The 6406-nt window shown below is 40.9% G+C and overlaps 1 long non-coding RNA gene across 1 annotated transcript in view; it reads left to right on the forward strand.

Moving 5' to 3' along the window:
- LOC147843720 (uncharacterized) overlaps window positions 1-4403 on the forward strand; it is a 6719-nt gene extending 2316 nt beyond the window's left edge. The window contains exons 1-3 of the long non-coding RNA XR_015494445.1: window positions 1-249; window positions 507-2996; window positions 3096-4403. The exon at window positions 1-249 is cut by the window's left edge and continues 2316 nt beyond it. This is a non-coding gene — a long non-coding RNA (uncharacterized LOC147843720). The remainder of the gene's footprint in view (window positions 250-506; window positions 2997-3095) is intronic.
- Window positions 4404-6406: the final 2003 nt, after the last annotated feature.

Genomic DNA, 6406 nt, shown 5'->3' on the forward strand with positions numbered 1-6406 from the left:
TGTAAAGCCTGCAGCTCACAACAAAAGTGGAACATAAATTATATTTAACAGTTTACTTCAAATTTTGTCATTTTGCTCACATGGATAATTGAATGACCACAGCTGGTCTCCCATCATCAATCACTAATCCACCAATCAGACGCATTCAAATGCATATAAATAGTCCGCCTTTCTGACCTTTATCATCTTCGTTTTTTCGACAAACACACCCCGACTCCTCCCAATCCCTTTTAATCCAATAGCAGGGAGGTTCTCCAACACAATCTCACGGCAATTCGTAACTTTTTCATTTAGTGGCTAATTCGTATGAATTCGTACGATCTAATTCGTACAATTTAGTACGATTTGCTTATCCCCCAATGACGGTTGGGGTTAGGGGTGGGGTTAGGTGCCACGCCTCCTTTTTAAAATCGTACCATTTCGTACGACTGAACTCGTACGAATTCGTACGAATTAGCCACTAAACTGGCAAAACGTAAAATACTTACGTTTTCTCGTGAGATCAGGCTGGGTTCTCGAGACATACCTGAGCTCAGACTCCCCTCTCTCCCTTCTGTCTAAACGGGCTCTCTCCCAGGACAGCATGCCAAATATGCTTTTACTTAATCCAGCATCAGCTCAGTGTGTACTTAAAAACTACATTACAGATTTTTATGTTTAGATTTTCATTGTTTGTTTTGTGCAGAGCCGGAGTGGGTCTCCTTTTCAGCCCTGGAGTTTCAAGCTTTAGACCGGCCCACCTCAGTTCACGACTGACTATATTAAAATAAGGTCATTTCCTATTCAGATTCTAATTACACTATCACGTCTTTTCAAGAAACACAGCTGCTTTAGAACTTCAAATGTTCAACAACCTTACAGTTTTGTATGTCTTAACAATAAAAATGAGAAAAAAAGAATTACTCAGGTGATGATCGAACACGGATCGACGATGTCGTAATGCAACGTGCTGTCCGCTTGACCATAATGGAACTGTTACGCTCGTGTGGCCGGAATGATAGTTACACCATCATCACCCTGCAGGCTGCATTTTGCTCATGGGGCTGCGAGACAATAAATAAGAAGAGCGGAGCTGCGGTATAATAATGAATAAAAAAAATGAGGCTATGGTCAAATAAATAAATAAATGAAAAAAAAGTGCGACTGCTGACAGTGCAAACAGCTAGAAACACCAGCCCTCGCGGCCAAAAAATGGGCCGGCCCATCGGGAACTCTCCTGGTCCTCCCGACTGGCCAATCCAGGCCTGGTTTTGTGTATTTTTTGGTGTGTTAGTGCATTTTTAAACACTAAATAATTAATTACATAAAAGCTTGAAAAATTTATACTCAATTTGTACTCAAAATGTATTGTATAATTTCTCACATTTTTGTTTGTTATACATTTTTATTCTCTTAGAAGCTTTTATAGAAGTTTTTATTCTTTATTTTTAGTCTTTTTCATAGTGTTTGTTTGTTTCTTTTTGACAATTTTTGTCAATTTAACCAAAGTAAAAAAAAAAATTTTTAAAAAGTTGTTTCAAGGTTTATAACTTAGCAAGACTTTAAGAAAGCAAAACTTAATGAAATAAAATCAAGACAAATATGCATATGCCACCCCGCCAGTCCTACGCCACTTAACCCGCTCCAAGATGGTATCGAACCGGCGACCTTCTACAAGGGAGTCAGTTGCTCTACCAAGAAGGCTAAAGACCATGGCCTCTAGTGTCTGTCACTAGAGCACCTTTAGAGGTCAGAGGAGTGAGGTTTACCTGCACAGCACCTACTAGCTGGCCTCCGTTACACTCACACCCCTAATGTCGAGTTCAGACTGCATGATTTTCAGAGTAGTCGTGTCACAGATGTTTTCACACTGCATGACTATCTGGGCTGGCGTTTTGTCACTGCTTTGTTTTCACTGCAAGATGGATCGGCGACAGGGACATTGCATTACTTTACTATAGGAAGAATCGCCGACAACTTCGTCCAAACTACGTCTCACAGCCAAAAACACGTCGTATATCTTTTGTTATTAACTACATAATGAGAAAGAAGCCTTTAATGGGGTAGAACATGTACATGTTTGCTCACCTGGGTTTAAAGGGAATTAGCCATTTCTCCTCAACGATGATAATAAACTAATTTCTTTCTGTATGAAACGTCAAACAGACACAGTTGCTCCTGAGTCCTGTCAAACCTCCACTAGTTTTCCCTCCATTTCGTGGGTCCAAAGAAACCGAAAAACAGCGCTTTTAACTTCTCCCCCAGCCTCCCGCTGGCCTGCAGCAGGTATACACACACACACACAAGTGAAAGCTGCTCTCTCATTGGCTGTAGGCGATCGCTGATGTTATTTTCAGTCAAAACTCAATTCACACGGTATGATTTGAATCGCCGACAGCTCCAGATATTCAGCACGCCAAATATCTCACAGGCATCGGCGACTCATCGGCGATTCTCTCAGATCACATCTTTGAAAGTTCATACTGTGTGATTGTCACTCACGTGCAAGAGCAGCGATTTGCGTGTGATTTCAGGCATTTCTAGGCGATTTCTCAAAGCCTGTCAGTGAGTGAAAATCGGGGCTAAAATCACACCGTCTGAACTAGGCATAAACCTCACTCCCATCCGGGACATGGCACCAATGTAACACCGCCGGTCCTACGCCACCCAACTCGCTCCAAGCTGGTATTGAACCGGCGACCTTCCGCATGGGAGTCAGTTGCTCTACCAAGAAGGCTAAAGAGGTCAGAGGAGTGAGGTTCACCTGCCCAGCACTTACTAGCTGGCCTCCGTCACACATACAGTATGTAAACTTCTAAAAGTCATTGAACGTTTAGCAACAGCATAGCAACACAGTGGCAACCACTCACAACACAATGCAATGTAAAAATGTTTGATCAAATTAGAGACACAGAGATAAGTGTGTGTCTGAGAGTTTGTTCATTTGTGAAGGCAAACAAGAAGAAAGTTTGAATCCAGCTTGTCTCTGGATCTGATGCTCAGCCGATGCTTCAGAGGTAATTTAAAACAGTCGCAGAACGCCACATCTGATGCCATTTGCATAAAAAGATGTTTGTCTTAAGAATGAAATTGTTAATGAATGATTTGAAATGCAGACTCTGGAGAGACAGACGGAGAAACAGGGGCCGTGAAGCAGCGGGTGCTCGTCTACATCTGCGAACGCTCACATGACGAACAAAAACCATCTGTGACTGCGATCAGTGTGAGTCTGTCAGTCTCCATCCTCAACACCAGCAACAGATCTGGGACTTACACACGCCAGAAAACATGGCTGAATACACTGTGAGATGGAGAAAGAAGACGATAAGAAACAATGCAATAAATTCAGTAGCAGAACGATCTGAAACCGTCACTTGAATTTGCTTTGTTTGGGTGATTTTGACCAACATTGATGTGTAATGTAATTGAAACATTGGTTAAACTTGGTGTTTCCTCCTGAAATTTGGTGCACAATTTTCCTCAAGTCTAATGTTTGTGTGTGCAAAGTTTCAACATGAGCACGTGTTTTGGAAAGCTTGAACACATTTTGTAACAACATTTGTGTTGGGTCAAACTGAGCCTGTTTGTTTTCCATGCAATTAACTAAAAATCTGATTTTAAAAACAATAAAACTTTTATTGAAACTTGTCAAACACCAAAGCATGACCTGCATGAAGCCTTGAAATAAATCTCATATTATATTCAAAAGAAAAAAAACATCAGTGTGAGTGTATCAGTCTGTCTATTATTAAAATAATAGACAGTAATAGTCTATTAAAGAAACTATTATAACTTATCAAACACTGAGTATGAATTACTTTAAAACTTATGAAATTAATATTTACATTTTACATTAATTAATTAATTAATCTCATATTTAAACATGTTTTTTTGTATCTTTATTGCTTTTCGTGGTGTGAATGACAAAAAAAACATCTAAATACCACTTTAGGATTTAGAGTGGAGCAAACACGACACTTTCAGAGACAACAACAAAAGAACTGACAATACAAATGCATTCAGAATCATTAGCAGAACAATATGGAATTGGGCGTTAAATTTGATCAACATTTACATTTAATCTTCTCAAAACACTTGTTAAACTTGGGTTTTCTTTGTGAAATTTGGTGCACAGTTTTTCTTACGTCTCAGGTTTGTGTGTGCAAAGTTTCAACATGAGCATGTGTTTTGGAAAGGCATTTTGTAACAGCATTTGTGTTGGGTCATCCACCTTTTTATAAATGGGGGATTTTTGCTGCAATTTGTTGTTGAACTAATTGAAACTGTTTAACCTGTTTAGTTTAACTTGAAATTTGGTGCATATTCTACTTTGGACTCATGTTTGTGCGTGCAGTTGTGCAGTTACGATGTTTGCGTTGGGGTCAAACATTGGTTTCCAAGCAATTCATCAAAAATTAAAACTTCAAAAAAAGTAGCTGCGTCCCAAATGGCTCACTATACACTATGCACTCATGCACTATGCACTTACACACTCAACAGGATAGTATATGTGTGTAGCTGCGTCCCAAATGGCTCACTATACACTATGCACTCATGCACTTACACACTTAATTGCGCCCTCTGGTGGATTTGCACATTTGAAAACGGCAGAAAACATACCTCCTGAGACACATTTGACGCTCTCCAGAAATGTATGCAGGGGTACGTTTTCAGAATGAGCCTGGGTTGGAGGTTTGTGTTCGTGAAGCTCCAGAACTTCAGTTTTCACACGTGCTGGAGTCATAAAACTGAGTGTTTTTTCAGAAAAAGCCCTTTTAAAGAGATGATGGCAAAAAGCCTGAGCGGCGTGAGTTGGCATTAGCCGCTGTGCTAAAGTGACGGGACGCCGTTGGTAATTCAGTTTTTAGAACAATGCATCCCGTTCCCATCACACCCCGAAAAACAGCTTCATAAATGAAAGAGGAAAGCAGGAGAACGGGCTCCGGGAGTAATGCGATGAATAATGTGCATATTAGAGGATGTTATTGCTGCTTTTTACTGTCCAGCGGAATAATGAATTTATCACTTTATGGCAAAATCCATAATGGAATTACATGAAGGTGTTGTGCGCAGGAGTCATTACAAACTGAATTATGTGTCTCTTTGTGTCTCTGTGTGTTGAGTGATGGTGTGTGTGTTTGTGCCTCACTGACGCCTGCAGCCACACCAACACACACGTACAGTGGACACACAGACACACACACACACACACACACACACACACACATTTACACACACACACTGAACAGTCAAAAACACACACACAAACACACACACACACCCACGCACACAGACACTGAACACTCAAAAACACACACATGCACAAAGCCACACATACATACTAAACACTCAAAATCACACAAAACACACTGTACACACAAACACTAAAACACACACACATACATGCATGCAAAAATACACACACACACACACACACACTGAACACACACACACTGAACACTCAAAAACACATATAAAACACACACAAACGCGCGCACACACACACACACATACACACACACACACACACACACACACAAACACACACACACACACATACACACACACACATGCACAAATCCACACATACATACTAAACACTCAAAATCACACAAAACACACTGAAGACTTACACACACACACACACACACACACACACACACACACACACACTCAGAGAAGAACACACACTCACACAAAAACATACACAACAAACACATAGACACATGCATACAAAAACACACACACAATCACACACTGTCATGCATGCACAGGCCTACTCATACACACACGTACACATAGAACACTGAAAAACACATATATACACGCACACACACACATACACACACACACACACTGAACACTTAAAAACACACACAAAACCTCAAACACACACACACACACACACATCTGATCACTGAAAAACACAAACACAGACATATGCATGCCAAAAGACACACATAATCGCACACACACAGGCATGCATGCATGCACAGACTGAAACATACACACACGTACACAGTACAATTAAAACACATACACACACTGACAACTCAAAAACACACACACAAAAGCATGCGTGCACACACACACACTGAACACTCACAAACACAAACACACACACACACACACACACACTCTCTCCACATCTGCGCATTGATTTTACAGTATGAGTGTCAATAAACCAGAAGTGTGATCTGTGATCTCTGCCTGGACGTCCCATTAAAGAGGAGCAGATTGTTTAGTAGATGTGAATAACCCCGAGCAGAGGAGAACATCTCTGATTTGAAGAGACGATCGAGGTTTGAGGAGATTATTTTCCCTCTGAACCGGAACCAAGGGTTTAACCGGAGCTGCTTTCACACTCTCTATAGACCTTTTCCATGGCTGCTGCATGGAGGGCGCCATCGCGACCAGCGTCTTCCGG

This window comes from Danio rerio, chromosome 6, assembly GCF_052040795.2.
Source record: "Danio rerio strain M-AB ecotype USA chromosome 6, GRCz13ab, whole genome shotgun sequence".
Lineage (NCBI taxonomy): Eukaryota > Metazoa > Chordata > Actinopteri > Cypriniformes > Danionidae > Danio > Danio rerio.